This window comes from Narcine bancroftii, chromosome 5, assembly GCF_036971445.1.
Source record: "Narcine bancroftii isolate sNarBan1 chromosome 5, sNarBan1.hap1, whole genome shotgun sequence".
NCBI classification, from domain to species: domain Eukaryota; kingdom Metazoa; phylum Chordata; class Chondrichthyes; order Torpediniformes; family Narcinidae; genus Narcine; species Narcine bancroftii.
The window spans coordinates 245205093-245224792 of NC_091473.1; the positions used below are offsets into that span (position 1 = coordinate 245205093).

At 43.3% G+C, this 19700-nt stretch overlaps 1 protein-coding gene across 2 annotated transcripts in view; it reads right to left on the reverse strand.

Moving 5' to 3' along the window:
- LOC138765131 (putative helicase MOV-10) overlaps window positions 1-19700 on the reverse strand; it is a 129274-nt gene that overhangs the window by 96882 nt on the left and 12692 nt on the right. The gene's annotated exons all lie outside the window — the stretch shown is intronic.

A 19700-nucleotide genomic window follows, 5' to 3' on the forward strand; every position in this document is an offset into this window, starting at 1 on the left:
GGGAAAAGGGAACAAGTGTGTGCAATCCATAAAACAACGGGCAAAGGGAACAAGTGTGTGCAATCCATAAAACAGCGGGAAAAGGGAACAAGTTTGTGCAATCCATAAAACAGCGGGAAAAGGGAACAAGCGTGTGCAATCCATAAAACAGCGGGAAAAGGGAACAAGTGTGTGCAATCCATAAAACAGCAGGAAAAGGGAACAAGTGTGAGCAATCCATAAAACAGCGGGAAAAGCGACCAAGTGTGTGCAATCCATAAAACAGCGGGAAAAGGGAACAAGTGTGTGCAATCCATAAAACAGCTGGAAAAGGGAACAAGTGTGTAATCCATAAAACAGATGGAAAAGGGAACAAGTGTGTGCAATCCATAAAACAGCGGGAAAAGGGAACAAGTGTGTGCAATCCATAAAACAGCGGGAAAAGCGAACAAGAGTGTGCAATCCATAAAACAGCGGGAAAAGGGAACAAGTGTGCGCAATCCATAAAACAGCGGGAAAAGGGAACAAGTGTGTGCAATCCATAAAACAGCGGGAAAAGGGAACAAGTGTGTGCAATCCATAAAACAACGGGAAAAGGGAACAAGTGTGTGCTATCCATAAAACAACGGGAAAAGGGAACAAGTGTGTGCAATCCATAAAACAGTGAGAAAAGGGAACAAGTGTGCAATCCATAAAACAGATGCAAAAGGGAACAAGTGTGTGCAATCCATAAAACAGCGGGAAAAGGGAACAAGTATGTGCAATGCATAAAACTGCGGGAAAAGGGAACAAGTGTGTGCAATCCATAAAACAGATGCAAAAGGGAACAAGTGTGTGCAATCCATAAAACAGTGGGAAAAGCGAACAAGAGTGTACAATGCATAAAACAGCGGGAAAAGGGAACAAGTGTGTGCAATCCATAAAACCGCGGGAAAAGCGAACAATTGTGCAATCTATAAAACAGATGGAAAAGGGAACAAGTGTGTGCAATCCATAAAACAGCGGGAAAAGGGAACAAGTGTGTGCAATCCATAAAACAGCGGGAAAAGGGAACAAGTGTGTGCAATCCATAAAACAGCGGGAAAAGGGAACAAGTGTGTGCAATCCATAAAACAGCGGGAAAAGGGAACAAGTGTGTGCAATCCATAAAACAGCGGGAAAAGGGAACAAGTGTGTGCAATCCTTAAAACAGCGGGAAAAGGGAACAAGTGTGTGCAATCCATAAAACAGATGGAAAAGGGAACAAGTGTGTGCAATCCATAAAACAGCGGGAAAAGGGAACAAGTGTGTGCAATCCATAAAACAGCGGGAAAAGGGAACAAGTGTGTGCAATCCATAAAACAGCGGGAAAAGGGAACAAGTGTGCAATCCATAAAACAGATGAAAAATGGAACAAGTGTGTGCAATGCATAAAACAGCGGGAAAAGGGAACAAGTGTGTGCAATCCATAAAACAGCGGGAAAAGGGAACAAGTGTGTGCAATCCATAAAACAGCGGGAAAAGGAAACAAGTGTGTGCAATCCATAAAACAGCGGGAAAAGGGAACAAGTGTGTGCAATCCATAAAACAGCGGCAAAAGGGAACAAGTGTGTGCAATCCATAAAACAGATGGAAAAGGGAACAAGTGTGTGCAATCCATAAAACAGCGGGAAAAGGGAACAAGTGTGCGCAATCCATAAAACAGCGGGAAAAGGGAACAAGTGTGTGCAATCCATAAAACAGCGGGAAAAGGGAACAAGTGTGTGCAATCCATAAAACAGCGGGAAAAGGGAACAAGTGTGCGCAATCCATAAAACAGCGGGAAAAGGGAACAAGTGTGTGCAATCCATAAAACAGCAGGAAAAGGGAACAGGTGTGTGCAATCCATAAAACAGCGGGAAAAGGGAACAAGTGTGTGCAATCCATAAAACAGCGGGAAAAGGGAACAAGTGTGTGCAATCCATAAAACAACGGGCAAAGGGAACAAGTGTGTGCAATCCATAAAACAGCGGGAAAAGGGAACAAGTATGTGCAATCCATAAAACAGCGGGAAAAGGGAACAAGCGTGTGCAATCCATAAAACAGCGGGAAAAGGGAACAAGTGTGTGCAATCCATAAAACAGCGGGAAAAGGGAACAAGTGTGTGCAATCCATAAAACAGATGGAAAAGGGAACAAGTGTGTGCAATCCATAAAACAGCGGAAAAAGGGAACAAGAGTGTGCAATCCATAAAACAGCGGGAAAAGGGAACAAGTGTGTGCAATCCATTAAACAGCGGGAAAAGGGAACAAGTGTGTGCAATCCATAAAACAGCGGGAAAAGGGAACATGTGTGTGCAATCCATAAAACAGCGGGAAAAGGGAACAAGTGTGTGCAATCCATAAAACAGCTGGAAAAGGGAACAAGTGTGTGCAATCCATAAAACAGATGGAAAATGGAACAAGTGTGTGCAATCCATAAAACAGCGGGAAAAGGGAACAAGTGTGTGCAATCCATAAAACAGCGGGAAAAGGGAACAAGTGTGTGCAATCCATAAAACAGCGGCAAAAGGGAACAAGTGTGTGCAATCCATAAAACAGTGGGAAAAGGGAACAAGTGTGTGCAATCCATAAAACAGCGGGAAAAGGGAACAAGTGTGCAATCCATAAAACAGATGGAAAAGGGAACAAGTGTGTGCAATCCATAAAACAGCGGGAAAAGGGAACAAGTGTGCAATCCATAAAACAGATGGAAAAGGGAACAAGTGTGTGCAATCCATAAAACAGCTGGAAAAGGGAATAAGTGTGTGCAATCCATAAAACAACGGGAAAAGGGAACAAGTGTGTGCAATCCATAAAACAACGGGAAAAGGGAACAAGTGTGTGCAATCCATAAAACAGCGGGAAAAGGGAACAAGTGTGTGCAATCCATAAAACAGCGGGAAAAGGGAACAAGTGTGCAATCCATAAAACAGATGAAAAATGGAACAAGTGTGTGCAATCCATAAAACAGCGGGAAAAGGGAACAAGTGTGTGCAATCCATAAAACAGCGGGAAAAGGGAACAAGTGTGTGCAATCCATAAAACAGCGGGAAAAGGAAACAAGTGTGTGCAATCCATAAAACAGCGGGAAAAGGGAACAAGTGTGTGCAATCCATAAAACAGCGGCAAAAGGGAACAAGTGTGTGCAATCCATAAAACAGATGGAAAAGGGAACAAGTGTGTGCAATCCATAAAACAGCGGGAAAAGGGAACAAGTGTGCGCAATCCATAAAACAGCGGGAAAAGGGAACAAGTGTGTGCAATCCATAAAACAGCGGGAAAAGGGAACAAGTGTGTGCAATCCATAAAACAGCGGGAAAAGGGAACAAGTGTGCGCAATCCATAAAACAGCGGGAAAAGGGAACAAGTGTGTGCAATCCATAAAACAGCAGGAAAAGGGAACAGGTGTGTGCAATCCATAAAAGAGCGGGAAAAGGGAACAAGTGTGTGCAATCCATAAAACAGCGGGAAAAGGGAACAAGTGTGTGCAATCCATAAAACAACGGGCAAAGGGAACAAGTGTGTGCAATCCATAAAACAGCGGGAAAAGGGAACAAGTTTGTGCAATCCATAAAACAGCGGGAAAAGGGAACAAGCGTGTGCAATCCATAAAACAGCGGGAAAAGGGAACAAGTGTGTGCAATCCATAAAACAGCAGGAAAAGGGAACAAGTGTGAGCAATCCATAAAACAGCGGGAAAAGCGACCAAGTGTGTGCAATCCATAAAACAGCGGGAAAAGGGAACAAGTGTGTGCAATCCATAAAACAGCTGGAAAAGGGAACAAGTGTGTAATCCATAAAACAGATGGAAAAGGGAACAAGTGTGTGCAATCCATAAAACAGCGGGAAAAGGGAACAAGTGTGTGCAATCCATAAAACAGCGGGAAAAGCGAACAAGAGTGTGCAATCCATAAAACAGCGGGAAAAGGGAACAAGTGTGCGCAATCCATAAAACAGCGGGAAAAGGGAACAAGTGTGTGCAATCCATAAAACAGCGGGAAAAGGGAACAAGTGTGTGCAATCCATAAAACAACGGGAAAAGGGAACAAGTGTGTGCTATCCATAAAAAAACGGGAAAAGGGAACAAGTGTGTGCAATCCATAAAACAGTGAGAAAAGGGAACAAGTGTGCAATCCATAAAACAGATGCAAAAGGGAACAAGTGTGTGCAATCCATAAAACAGCGGGAAAAGGGAACAAGTATGTGCAATGCATAAAACTGCGGGAAAAGGGAACAAGTGTGTGCAATCCATAAAACAGATGCAAAAGGGAACAAGTGTGTGCAATCCATAAAACAGTGGGAAAAGCGAACAAGAGTGTACAATCCATAAAACAGCGGGAAAAGGGAACAAGTGTGTGCAATCCATAAAACCGCGGGAAAAGCGAACAATTGTGCAATCTATAAAACAGATGGAAAAGGGAACAAGTGTGTGCAATCCATAAAACAGCGGGAAAAGGGAACAAGTGTGTGCAATCCATAAAACAGCGGGAAAAGGGAACAAGTGTGTGCAATCCATAAAACAGCGGGAAAAGGGAACAAGTGTGTGCAATCCATAAAACAGCGGGAAAAGGGAACAAGTGTGTGCAATCCATAAAACAGCGGGAAAAGGGAACAAGTGTGTGCAATCCTTAAAACAGCGGGAAAAGGGAACAAGTGTGTGCAATCCATAAAACAGATGGAAAAGGGAACAAGTGTGTGCAATCCATAAAACAGCGGGAAAAGGGAACAAGTGTGTGCAATCCATAAAACAGCGGGAAAAGGGAACAAGTGTGTGCAATCCATAAAACAGCGGGAAAAGAGAACAAGTGTGTGCAATCCATAAAACAGCAGGAAAAGCGAACAAGTGTGTGCAATCCATAAAACAGCGGGAAAAGGGAACAAGTGTGTGCAATCCATAAAACAGCGGGAAAAGGGAACAAGTGTGTGCAATCCATAAAACAGCGGGAAAAGGGAAAAAGTGTGTGCAATCCATAAAACAGATGGAAAAGGGAACAAGTGTGTGCAATCCATAAAACAGCGGGAAAAGCGAACAAGTGTGTGCAATCCATAAAACAGCGGGAAAAGGGAACAAGTGTGCAATCCATAAAACAGATGGAAAAGGGAACAAGTGTGTGCAATCCATAAAACAGCGGGAAAAGGGAACAAGTGTGTGCAATCCATAAAACAGCGGGAAAAGGGAACAAGTGTGTGCAATCCATAAAACAGCGGGAAAAGGAAACAAGTGTGTGCAATCCATAAGACAGCATGAAAAGGGAACAAGTGTGTGCAATCCATAAAACAGATGGAAAAGGGAACAAGTGTGTGCAATCCATAAAACAGCGGGAAAAGGGAACAAGTGTGTGCAATCCATAAAACAGCGGGAAAAGGGAACAAGTGTGCAATCCATAAAACAGATGGAAAAGGGAACAAGTGTGTGCAATCCATAAAACAGCGGGAAAAGCGAACAAGTGTGTGCAATCCATAAAACAGCGAGAAAAGGGAACAAGTGTGTGCAATCCATAAAACAGCGGGAAAAGGGAACAAGTGTGTGCAATCCATAAAACAGCGGGAAAAGCGAACAAGTGTGTGCAATCCATAAAACAGCGGGAAAAGGGAACAAGTGTGCAATCCATAAAACAGATGGAAAAGGGAACAAGTGTGTGCAATCCATAAAACAGCGGGAAAAGGGAACAAGTGTGTGCAATCCATAAAACAGCAGGAAAAGGGAACAAGTGTGTGCAATCCATAAAACAACGGGAAAAGGGAACAAGTGTGTGCAATCCATAAAACAGCGGGAAAAGGGAACAAGTGTGTGCAATCCATAAAACAGCGGGAAAAGGGAACAAGTGTGCAATCCATAAAACAGATGAAAAATGGAACAAGTGTGTGCAATCCATAAAACAGCGGGAAAAGGGAACAAGTGTGTGCAATCCATAAAACAGCGGGAAAAGGGAACAAGTGTGTGCAATCCATAAAACAGCGGGAAAAGGAAACAAGTGTGTGCAATCCATAAAACAGCGGGAAAAGGGAACAAGTGTGTGCAATCCATAAAACAGCGGCAAAAGGGAACAAGTGTGTGCAATCCATAAAACAGATGGAAAAGGGAACAAGTGTGTGCAATCCATAAAACAGCGGGAAAAGGGAACAAGTGTGCGCAATCCATAAAACAGCGGGAAAAGGGAACAAGTGTGTGCAATCCATAAAACAGCGGGAAAAGGGAACAAGTGTGTGCAATCCATAAAACAGCGGGAAAAGGGAACAAGTGTGCGCAATCCATAAAACAGCGGGAAAAGGGAACAAGTGTGTGCAATCCATAAAACAGCAGGAAAAGGGAACAGGTGTGTGCAATCCATAAAACAGCGGGAAAAGGGAACAAGTGTGTGCAATCCATAAAACAGCGGGAAAAGGGAACAAGTGTGTGCAATCCATAAAACAACGGGCAAAGGGAACAAGTGTGTGCAATCCATAAAACAGCGGGAAAAGGGAACAAGTTTGTGCAATCCATAAAACAGCGGGAAAAGGGAACAAGCGTGTGCAATCCATAAAACAGCGGGAAAAGGGAACAAGTGTGTGCAATCCATAAAACAGCAGGAAAAGGGAACAAGTGTGAGCAATCCATAAAACAGCGGGAAAAGCGACCAAGTGTGTGCAATCCATAAAACAGCGGGAAAAGGGAACAAGTGTGTGCAATCCATAAAACAGCTGGAAAAGGGAACAAGTGTGTAATCCATAAAACAGATGGAAAAGGGAACAAGTGTGTGCAATCCATAAAACAGCGGGAAAAGGGAACAAGTGTGTGCAATCCATAAAACAGCGGGAAAAGCGAACAAGAGTGTGCAATCCATAAAACAGCGGGAAAAGGGAACAAGTGTGCGCAATCCATAAAACAGCGGGAAAAGGGAACAAGTGTGTGCAATCCATAAAACAGCGGGAAAAGGGAACAAGTGTGTGCAATCCATAAAACAACGGGAAAAGGGAACAAGTGTGTGTTATCCATAAAACAACGGGAAAAGGGAACAAGTGTGTGCAATCCATAAAACAGTGAGAAAAGGGAACAAGTGTGCAATCCATAAAACAGATGCAAAAGGGAACAAGTGTGTGCAATCCATAAAACAGCGGGAAAAGGGAACAAGTATGTGCAATGCATAAAACTGCGGGAAAAGGGAACAAGTGTGTGCAATCCATAAAACAGATGCAAAAGGGAACAAGTGTGTGCAATCCATAAAACAGTGGGAAAAGCGAACAAGAGTGTACAATCCATAAAACAGCGGGAAAAGGGAACAAGTGTGTGCAATCCATAAAACCGCGGGAAAAGCGAACAATTGTGCAATCTATAAAACAGATGGAAAAGGGAACAAGTGTGTGCAATCCATAAAACAGCGGGAAAAGGGAACAAGTGTGTGCAATCCATAAAACAGCGGGAAAAGGGAACAAGTGTGTGCAATCCATAAAACAGCGGGAAAAGGGAACAAGTGTGTGCAATCCATAAAACAGCGGGAAAAGGGAACAAGTGTGTGCAATCCATAAAACAGCGGGAAAAGGGAACAAGTGTGTGCAATCCTTAAAACAGCGGGAAAAGGGAACAAGTGTGTGCAATCCATAAAACAGATGGAAAAGGGAACAAGTGTGTGCAATCCATAAAACAGCGGGAAAAGGGAACAAGTGTGTGCAATCCATAAAACAGCGGGAAAAGGGAACAAGTGTGTGCAATCCATAAAACAGCGGGAAAAGGGAACAAGTGTGCAATCCATAAAACAGATGAAAAATGGAACAAGTGTGTGCAATCCATAAAACAGCGGGAAAAGGGAACAAGTGTGTGCAATCCATAAAACAGCGGGAAAAGGGAACAAGTGTGTGCAATCCATAAAACAGCGGGAAAAGGAAACAAGTGTGTGCAATCCATAAAACAGCGGGAAAAGGGAACAAGTGTGTGCAATCCATAAAACAGCGGCAAAAGGGAACAAGTGTGTGCAATCCATAAAACAGATGGAAAAGGGAACAAGTGTGTGCAATCCATAAAACAGCGGGAAAAGGGAACAAGTGTGCGCAATCCATAAAACAGCGGGAAAAGGGAACAAGTGTGTGCAATCCATAAAACAGCGGGAAAAGGGAACAAGTGTGTGCAATCCATAAAACAGCGGGAAAAGGGAACAAGTGTGCGCAATCCATAAAACAGCGGGAAAAGGGAACAAGTGTGTGCAATCCATAAAACAGCAGGAAAAGGGAACAGGTGTGTGCAATCCATAAAACAGCGGGAAAAGGGAACAAGTGTGTGCAATCCATAAAACAGCGGGAAAAGGGAACAAGTGTGTGCAATCCATAAAACAACGGGCAAAGGGAACAAGTGTGTGCAATCCATAAAACAGCGGGAAAAGGGAACAAGTATGTGCAATCCATAAAACAGCGGGAAAAGGGAACAAGCGTGTGCAATCCATAAAACAGCGGGAAAAGGGAACAAGTGTGTGCAATCCATAAAACAGCAGGAAAAGGGAACAAGTGTGTGCAATCCATAAAACAGCGGGAAAAGCGACCAAGTGTGTGCAATCCATAAAACAGCGGGAAAAGGGAACAAGTGTGTGCAATCCATAAAACAGATGGAAAAGGGAACAAGTGTGTGCAATCCATAAAACAGCGGAAAAAGGGAACAAGAGTGTGCAATCCATAAAACAGCGGGAAAAGGGAACAAGTGTGTGCAATCCATTAAACAGCGGGAAAAGGGAACAAGTGTGTGCAATCCATAAAACAGCGGGAAAAGGGAACATGTGTGTGCAATCCATAAAACAGCGGGAAAAGGGAACAAGTGTGTGCAATCCATAAAACAGCTGGAAAAGGGAACAAGTGTGTGCAATCCATAAAACAGATGGAAAATGGAACAAGTGTGTGCAATCCATAAAACAGCGGGAAAAGGGAACAAGTGTGTGCAATCCATAAAACAGCGGGAAAAGGGAACAAGTGTGTGCAATCCATAAAACAGCGGCAAAAGGGAACAAGTGTGTGCAATCCATAAAACAGCGGGAAAAGGGAACAAGTGTGTGCAATCCATAAAACAGATGGAAAAGGGAACAAGTGTGCAATCCATAAAACAGATGGAAAAGGGAACAAGTGTGTGCAATCCATAAAACAGCGGGAAAAGGGAACAAGTGTGCAATCCATAAAACAGATGGAAAAGGGAACAAGTGTGTGCAATCCATAAAACAGCTGGAAAAGGGAATAAGTGTGTGCAATCCATAAAACAACGGGAAAAGGGAACAAGTGTGTGCAATCCATAAAACAACGGGAAAAGGGAACAAGTGTGTGCAATCCATAAAACAGCGGGAAAAGGGAACAAGTGTGTGCAATCCATAAAACAGCGGGAAAAGGGAACAAGTGTGCAATCCATAAAACAGATGAAAAATGGAACAAGTGTGTGCAATCCATAAAACAGCGGGAAAAGGGAACAAGTGTGTGCAATCCATAAAACAGCGGGAAAAGGGAACAAGTGTGTGCAATCCATAAAACAGCGGGAAAAGGAAACAAGTGTGTGCAATCCATAAAACAGCGGGAAAAGGGAACAAGTGTGTGCAATCCATAAAACAGCGGCAAAAGGGAACAAGTGTGTGCAATCCATAAAACAGATGGAAAAGGGAACAAGTGTGTGCAATCCATAAAACAGCGGGAAAAGGGAACAAGTGTGCGCAATCCATAAAACAGCGGGAAAAGGGAACAAGTGTGTGCAATCCATAAAACAGCGGGAAAAGGGAACAAGTGTGTGCAATCCATAAAACAGCGGGAAAAGGGAACAAGTGTGCGCAATCCATAAAACAGCGGGAAAAGGGAACAAGTGTGTGCAATCCATAAAACAGCAGGAAAAGGGAACAGGTGTGTGCAATCCATAAAACAGCGGGAAAAGGGAACAAGTGTGTGCAATCCATAAAACAGCGGGAAAAGGGAACAAGTGTGTGCAATCCATAAAACAACGGGCAAAGGGAACAAGTGTGTGCAATCCATAAAACAGCGGGAAAAGGGAACAAGTTTGTGCAATCCATAAAACAGCGGGAAAAGGGAACAAGCGTGTGCAATCCATAAAACAGCGGGAAAAGGGAACAAGTGTGTGCAATCCATAAAACAGCAGGAAAAGGGAACAAGTGTGAGCAATCCATAAAACAGCGGGAAAAGCGACCAAGTGTGTGCAATCCATAAAACAGCGGGAAAAGGGAACAAGTGTGTGCAATCCATAAAACAGCTGGAAAAGGGAACAAGTGTGTAATCCATAAAACAGATGGAAAAGGGAACAAGTGTGTGCAATCCATAAAACAGCGGGAAAAGGGAACAAGTGTGTGCAATCCATAAAACAGCGGGAAAAGCGAACAAGTGTGCGCAATCCATAAAACAGCGGGAAAAGGGAACAAGTGTGCGCAATCCATAAAACAGCGGGAAAAGGGAACAAGTGTGTGCAATCCATAAAACAACGGGAAAAGGGAACAAGTGTGTGTTATCCATAAAACAACGGGAAAAGGGAACAAGTGTGTGCAATCCATAAAACAGTGAGAAAAGGGAACAAGTGTGCAATCCATAAAACAGATGCAAAAGGGAACAAGTGTGTGCAATCCATAAAACAGCGGGAAAAGGGAACAAGTATGTGCAATGCATAAAACTGCGGGAAAAGGGAACAAGTGTGTGCAATCCATAAAACAGATGCAAAAGGGAACAAGTGTGTGCAATCCATAAAACAGTGGGAAAAGCGAACAAGAGTGTACAATCCATAAAACAGCGGGAAAAGGGAACAAGTGTGTGCAATCCATAAAACCGCGGGAAAAGCGAACAATTGTGCAATCTATAAAACAGATGGAAAAGGGAACAAGTGTGTGCAATCCATAAAACAGCGGGAAAAGGGAACAAGTGTGTGCAATCCATAAAACAGCGGGAAAAGGGAACAAGTGTGTGCAATCCATAAAACAGCGGGAAAAGGGAACAAGTGTGTGCAATCCATAAAACAGCGGGAAAAGGGAACAAGTGTGTGCAATCCATAAAACAGCGGGAAAAGGGAACAAGTGTGTGCAATCCTTAAAACAGCGGGAAAAGGGAACAAGTGTGTGCAATCCATAAAACAGATGGAAAAGGGAACAAGTGTGTGCAATCCATAAAACAGCGGGAAAAGGGAACAAGTGTGTGCAATCCATAAAACAGCGGGAAAAGGGAACAAGTGTGTGCAATCCATAAAACAGCGGGAAAAGGGAACAAGTGTGCAATCCATAAAACAGATGAAAAATGGAACAAGTGTGTGCAATCCATAAAACAGCGGGAAAAGGGAACAAGTGTGTGCAATCCATAAAACAGCGGGAAAAGGGAACAAGTGTGTGCAATCCATAAAACAGCGGGAAAAGGAAACAAGTGTGTGCAATCCATAAAACAGCGGGAAAAGGGAACAAGTGTGTGCAATCCATAAAACAGCGGCAAAAGGGAACAAGTGTGTGCAATCCATAAAACAGATGGAAAACGGAACAAGTGTGTGCAATCCATAAAACAGCGGGAAAAGGGAACAAGTGTGCGCAATCCATAAAACAGCGGGAAAAGGGAACAAGTGTGTGCAATCCATAAAACAGCGGGAAAAGGGAACAAGTGTGTGCAATCCATAAAACAGCGGGAAAAGGGAACAAGTGTGCGCAATCCATAAAACAGCGGGAAAAGGGAACAAGTGTGTGCAATCCATAAAACAGCAGGAAAAGGGAACAGGTGTGTGCAATCCATAAAACAGCGGGAAAAGGGAACAAGTGTGTGCAATCCATAAAACAGCGGGAAAAGGGAACAAGTGTGTGCAATCCATAAAACAACGGGCAAAGGGAACAAGTGTGTGCAATCCATAAAACAGCGGGAAAAGGGAACAAGTATGTGCAATCCATAAAACAGCGGGAAAAGGGAACAAGCGTGTGCAATCCATAAAACAGCGGGAAAAGGGAACAAGTGTGTGCAATCCATAAAACAGCAGGAAAAGGGAACAAGTGTGTGCAATCCATAAAACAGCGGGAAAAGCGACCAAGTGTGTGCAATCCATAAAACAGCGGGAAAAGGGAACAAGTGTGTGCAATCCATAAAACAGATGGAAAAGGGAACAAGTGTGTGCAATCCATAAAACAGCGGAAAAAGGGAACAAGAGTGTGCAATCCATAAAACAGCGGGAAAAGGGAACAAGTGTGTGCAATCCATTAAACAGCGGGAAAAGGGAACAAGTGTGTGCAATCCATAAAACAGCGGGAAAAGGGAACATGTGTGTGCAATCCATAAAACAGCGGGAAAAGGGAACAAGTGTGTGCAATCCATAAAACAGCTGGAAAAGGGAACAAGTGTGTGCAATCCATAAAACAGATGGAAAATGGAACAAGTGTGTGCAATCCATAAAACAGCGGGAAAAGGGAACAAGTGTGTGCAATCCATAAAACAGCGGGAAAAGGGAACAAGTGTGTGCAATCCATAAAACAGCGGCAAAAGGGAACAAGTGTGTGCAATCCATAAAACAGTGGGAAAAGGGAACAAGTGTGTGCAATCCATAAAACAGCGGGAAAAGGGAACAAGTGTGCAATCCATAAAACAGATGGAAAAGGGAACAAGTGTGTGCAATCCATAAAACAGCGGGAAAAGGGAACAAGTGTGCAATCCATAAAACAGATGGAAAAGGGAACAAGTGTGTGCAATCCATAAAACAGCTGGAAAAGGGAATAAGTGTGTGCAATCCATAAAACAACGGGAAAAGGGAACAAGTGTGTGCAATCCATAAAACAACGGGAAAAGGGAACAAGTGTGTGCAATCCATAAAACAGCGGGAAAAGGGAACAAGTGTGTGCAATCCATAAAACAGCGGGAAAAGGGAACAAGTGTGCAATCCATAAAACAGATGAAAAATGGAACAAGTGTGTGCAATCCATAAAACAGCGGGAAAAGGGAACAAGTGTGTGCAATCCATAAAACAGCGGGAAAAGGGAACAAGTGTGTGCAATCCATAAAACAGCGGGAAAAGGAAACAAGTGTGTGCAATCCATAAAACAGCGGGAAAAGGGAACAAGTGTGTGCAATCCATAAAACAGCGACAAAAGGGAACAAGTGTGTGCAATCCATAAAACAGATGGAAAAGGGAACAAGTGTGTGCAATCCATAAAACAGCGGGAAAAGGGAACAAGTGTGCGCAATCCATAAAACAGCGGGAAAAGGGAACAAGTGTGTGCAATCCATAAAACAGCGGGAAAAGGGAACAAGTGTGTGCAATCCATAAAACAGCGGGAAAAGGGAACAAGTGTGCGCAATCCATAAAACAGCGGGAAAAGGGAACAAGTGTGTGCAATCCATAAAACAGCAGGAAAAGGGAACAGGTGTGTGCAATCCATAAAACAGCGGGAAAAGGGAACAAGTGTGTGCAATCCATAAAACAGCGGGAAAAGGGAACAAGTGTGTGCAATCCATAAAACAACGGGCAAAGGGAACAAGTGTGTGCAATCCATAAAACAGCGGGAAAAGGGAACAAGTTTGTGCAATCCATAAAACAGCGGGAAAAGGGAACAAGCGTGTGCAATCCATAAAACAGCGGGAAAAGGGAACAAGTGTGTGCAATCCATAAAACAGCAGGAAAAGGGAACAAGTGTGAGCAATCCATAAAACAGCGGGAAAAGCGACCAAGTGTGTGCAATCCATAAAACAGCGGGAAAAGGGAACAAGTGTGTGCAATCCATAAAACAGCTGGAAAAGGGAACAAGTGTGTAATCCATAAAACAGATGGAAAAGGGAACAAGTGTGTGCAATCCATAAAACAGCGGGAAAAGGGAACAAGTGTGTGCAATCCATAAAACAGCGGGAAAAGCGAACAAGAGTGTGCAATCCATAAAACAGCGGGAAAAGGGAACAAGTGTGCGCAATCCATAAAACAGCGGGAAAAGGGAACAAGTGTGTGCAATCCATAAAACAGCGGGAAAAGGGAACAAGTGTGTGCAATCCATAAAACAACGGGAAAAGGGAACAAGTGTGTGCTATCCATAAAACAACGGGAAAAGGGAACAAGTGTGTGCAATCCATAAAACAGTGAGAAAAGGGAACAAGTGTGCAATCCATAAAACAGATGCAAAAGGGAACAAGTGTGTGCAATCCATAAAACAGCGGGAAAAGGGAACAAGTATGTGCAATGCATAAAAATGCGGGAAAAGGGAACAAGTGTGTGCAATCCATAAAACCGCGGGAAAAGGGAACAAGTGTGTGCAATCCATAAAACAGCGGGAAAAGGGAACAAGTGTGTGCAATCCATAAAACAGCGGGAAAAGGGAACAAGTGTGTGCAATCCATAAAACAGCGGGAAAAGGGAACAAGTGTGTGCAATCCTTAAAACAGCGGGAAAAGGGAACAAGTGTGTGCAATCCATAAAACAGATGGAAAAGGAAACAAGTGTGTGCAATCCATAAAACAGCGGGAAAAGGGAACAAGTGTGTGCAATCCATAAAACAGCGGGAAAAGGGAACAAGTGTGTGCAATCCATAAAACAGCGGGAAAAGAGAACAAGTGTGTGCAATCCATAAAACAGCAGGAAAAGCGAACAAGTGTGTGCAATCCATAAAACAGCGGGAAAAGGGAACAAGTGTGTGCAATCCATAAAACAGCGGGAAAAGGGAACAAGTGTGTGCAATCCATAAAACAGCGGGAAAAGGGAACAAGTGTGTGCAATCCATAAAACAGCGGGAAAAGGGAACAAGTGTGCGCAATCCATAAAACAGCGGGAAAAGGGAACAAGTGTGTGCAATCCATAAAACAGCAGGAAAAGGGAACAGGTGTGTGCAATCCATAAAACAGCGGGAAAAGGGAACAAGTGTGTGCAATCCATAAAACAGCGGGAAAAGGGAACAAGTGTGTGCAATCCATAAAACAACGGGCAAAGGGAACAAGTGTGTGCAATCCATAAAACAGCGGGAAAAGGGAACAAGTTTGTGCAATCCATAAAACAGCGGGAAAAGGGAACAAGCGTGTGCAATCCATAAAACAGCGGGAAAAGGGAACAAGTGTGTGCAATCCATAAAACAGCAGGAAAAGGGAACAAGTGTGAGCAATCCATAAAACAGCGGGAAAAGCGACCAAGTGTGTGCAATCCATAAAACAGCGGGAAAAGGGAACAAGTGTGTGCAATCCATAAAACAGCTGGAAAAGGGAACAAGTGTGTAATCCATAAAACAGATGGAAAAGGGAACAAGTGTGTGCAATCCATAAAACAGCGGGAAAAGGGAACAAGTGTGTGCAATCCATAAAACAGCGGGAAAAGCGAACAAGAGTGTGCAATCCATAAAACAGCGGGAAAAGGGAACAAGTGTGCGCAATCCATAAAACAGCGGGAAAAGGGAACAAGTGTGTGCAATCCATAAAACAGCGGGAAAAGGGAACAAGTGTGTGCAATCCATAAAACAACGGGAAAAGGGAACAAGTGTGTGCTATCCATAAAACAACGGGAAAAGGGAACAAGTGTGTGCAATCCATAAAACAGTGAGAAAAGGGAACAAGTGTGCAATCCATAAAACAGATGCAAAAGGGAACAAGTGTGTGCAATCCATAAAACAGCGGGAAAAGGGAACAAGTATGTGCAATGCATAAAAATGCGGGAAAAGGGAACAAGTGTGTGCAATCCATAAAACCGCGGGAAAAGGGAACAAGTGTGTGCAATCCATAAAACAGCGGGAAAAGGGAACAAGTGTGTGCAATCCATAAAACAGCGGGAAAAGGGAACAAGTGTGTGCAATCCATAAAACAGCGGGAAAAGGGAACAAGTGTGTGCAATCCTTAAAACAGCGGGAAAAGGGAACAAGTGTGTGCAATCCATAAAACAGATGGAAAAGGGAACAAGTGTGTGCAATCCATAAAACAGCGGGAAAAGGGAACAAGTGTGTGCAATCCATAAAACAGCGGGAAAAGGGAACAAGTGTGTGCAATCCATAAAACAGCGGGAAAAGAGAACAAGTGTGTGCAATCCATAAAACAGCAGGAAAAGCGAACAAGTGTGTGCAATCCATAAAACAGCGGGAAAAGGGAACAAGTGTGTGCAATCCATAAAACAGCGGGAAAAGGGAACAAGTGTGTGCAATCCATAAAACAGCGGGAAAAGGGAACAAGTGTGTGCAATCCATAAAACAGATGGAAAAGGGAACAAGTGTGTGCAATCCATAAAACAGCGGGAAAAGCGAACAAGTGTGTGCAATCCATAAAACAGCGGGAAAAGGGAACAAGTGTGCAATCCATAAAACAGATGGAAAAGGGAACAAGTGTGTGCAATCCATAAAACAGCGGGAAAAGGGAACAAGTGTGTGCAATCCATAAAACAGCGGGAAAAGGGAACAAGTGTGTGCAATCCATAAAACAGCGGGAAAAGGAAACAAGTGTGTGCAATCCATAAAACAGCGGGAAAAGGGAACAAGTGTGTGCAATCCATAAGACAGCATGAAAAGGGAACAAGTGTGTGCAATCCATAAAACAGATGGAAAAGGGAACAAGTGTGTGCAATCCATAAAACAGCGGGAAAAGGGAACAAGTGTGTGCAATCCATAAAACAGCGGGAAAAGGGAACAAGTGTGCAATCCATAAAACAGATGGAAAAGGGAACAAGTGTGTGCAATCCATAAAACAGCGGGAAAAGCGAACAAGTGTGTGCAATCCATAAAACAGCGAGAAAAGGGAACAAGTGTGTGCAATCCATAAAACAGCGGGAAAAGGGAACAAGTGTGTGCAATCCATAAAACAGCGGGAAAAGCGAACAAGTGTGTGCAATCCATAAAACAGCGGGAAAAGGGAACAAGTGTGCAATCCATAAAACAGATGGAAAAGGGAACAAGTGTGTGCAATCCATAAAACAGCGGGAAAAGGGAACAAGTGTGTGCAATCCATAAAACAGCAGGAAAAGGGAACAAGTGTTTGCAATGCATAAAACAACGGGAAAAGGGAACAAGTGTGTGCAATCCATAAAACAGCGGGAAAAGGGAACAAGTGTGCAATCCATAAAACAGATGGAAAAGGGAACAAGTGTGTGCAATCCATAAAACAGCGGGAAAAGGGAACAAGTGTGTGCAATCCATAAAACAGCGGCAAAAGGGAACAAGTGTGTGCAATCCATAAAACAGCGGGAAAAGGGAACAAGTGTGTGCAATCCATAAAACAGCGGGAAAGGGAACAAGTGTGTGCAATCCATAAAACAGCGGGAAAAGGGAACAAGTGTGTGCAATCCATAAAACAGTGGGAAAAGGGAACAAGTGTGTGCAATCCATAAATCAGCGGCAAAAGGGAACAAGTGTGTGCAATCCATAAAACAGCGGGAAAAGGGAACAAGTGTGTGCAATCCATAAAACAGCGGGAAAAGGGAACAAGTGTGTGCAATCCATAAAACAGCGGGAAAAGGGAACAAGTGTGTGCAATCCATAAAACAGCGGGAAAAGGGAACAAGTGTGTGCAATCCATAAAACAACGGGAAAAGGGAACAAGTGTGTGCAATCCATAAAACAGCGGGAAAAGGGAACAAGTGTGTGCAATCCATAAAACAGCGGGAAAAGCGAACAAGTGTGTGCAATCCATAAAACAGCGGGAAAAGGGAACAAATGTGCAATCCATAAAACAGATGGAAAAGGGAACAAGTGTGTGCAATCCATAAAACAGCGGGAAAAGGGAACAAGTGTGTGCAATCCATAAAACAGCGGGAAAAGGGAACAAGTGTATGCAATCCATAAAACAGCGGGAAAAGGGAACAAGTGTGTGCAATCCATAAAACAGCAGGAAAAGGGAACAAGCGTGTGCAATCCATAAAACAGCGGGAAAAGGGAACAAGTGTGTGCAATCCATAAAACAGCAGGAAAAGGGAACAAGTGTGCGCAATCCATAAAACAGCGGGAAAAGGGAACAAGTGTGTGCAATCCATAAAACAGCGGGAAAAGCGAACAAGAGTGTGCAATCCATAAAACAGCGGGAAAAGGGAACAAGTGTGTGCAATCTAAAGCCACAAATATAATTATCAATTTTACTTCAAATTTAATAAAAAGCCAGAGTAGGGAAGTGGAAGCAAGTGATCTTTGTGAACTTGCCTCATTTGTTTAACAGCTTGTAAGGGATAATGGAATATGAGGAGTCAAGTAAGTGCTAATTAGGAATGAATTATGATGGGTTAAATAAGGGGGAAATAAGAATGGAATGTGAGGAAGGGTTAAGCAAGTATAATAAAATAGGGGTTTTCAAAAACAGGATAGCAAGTCCTGGGGGTTGATTAATGAATAAGAACAAAGACATGACACTTCCTGGTAAACAAGTTTGCAGAAAGGCACATAAACTGATAAGAAGTTAGAAGACACCTAGGTAGAATTACCTAATGCTAAACCAATCCAGGAGGCAGAAGGGGGAAGGTACTTCTGTACTGAAATGGAATGTGTAAGCCCCAGTATCTGTGTGTATTCCCAGGGTAAGGGGAAGCACCCAACTTTGCATTGTTGTAAAATAAATGTTCTTTGTTCTCAATTTTTGTCTCGAGTGAAATCTGTGAAGGCACCTCTGCTTCTCACAAGCTGGAGGGGTAATAACCTGGACATAATCCGAATAAAGTCAATATTTCAGACTGATGGCCATTGATCTAACCTAGCCCAGGGGACCCCAAAGTGGTGCATAACTCCCTGGGATGTTGAATGGCGAGGGGGGGTCAATTGAACTTCTGTGGGTGAAAGCAGGGGCACTTCTATGTGAAATCGCGCCGATCTCCTGCAAGAACTGGCCTTGTTGTTTTTGGCTTCAGCCTCTTAATAAGCTGAGAGCAAAATGGAGGATGAGGATGGGTGGTCAAAGCGTAGAATAAAATGTAGTTTGTGCTTTTTGTTTGGTGGGCTGTGGCCAAGGGTGCCGTCACCCCTCTTCAGATAGCGCTCTCTGCTTGGCGCCTTTTTCAAGTGCTCTCACTCCCCCCACCGACTTCAGAACCCGGCTGCACCCCTGTCCCTGAAGCCTGGAATATGCCAGTTAGCAGCATTCCAACAAGTTTCAGGCAGATCACAGGAACACTTTGTAAATCTGTTGTCGTCCGCGAAGCCAAGCCAAAGAAAGCACTTCTCCTGGGGATGAACCGTAACAAGAACCCTTGTGTTCTTCTCCACACACTATTGGCAAATCCACAATCTGCAAAGAGGTAGAGACTGTCCCCTCTCCATCAAAGTGACCTCAAGGGTACATGTGTTAGGGGTGATATTTTTGTCATACACAAAGACCTCAAAAGTGGAGTTTATTAATGAGTTCTGGCAATTAGGCATTCTACCAGATGATCTGGACAATCTTCTCAAGGAACCATAACATCCAAGGAGCTTTTGTCCATCAATGTCTGCAGGACCTTTTGTGCTGACCACTATATGATGGACTTGTTTGATTGGAAAAACTTTCCCCCAAGGGAGGTAAGAGATGGTTTGCATTATCACTAATGAATTTTCAACACTTTGGCATAGTGCTACTGGGTATATTCTTGGAGATTTTCACAGGTCTCCTCCCATTTAACCCCATACCTGCCACCCCAGTAGTTAATATCCCTCATTGCTCCAGGCAATTGGAAAATGAGGAATCATTTCCAGTCAATTCACCACATAAAAATACAATGAAAGAGTTAGAAAAAACAAATATTATTCAAATTTTTCTTTTTTTTAATCCTATATTGGATTACTCCAAGAGATTACACTTTAATTCCTTGAGCCTCCAGTTCAGTGCCTAGAGGGGTGGCACCTTGGTTTTGATAGCTGG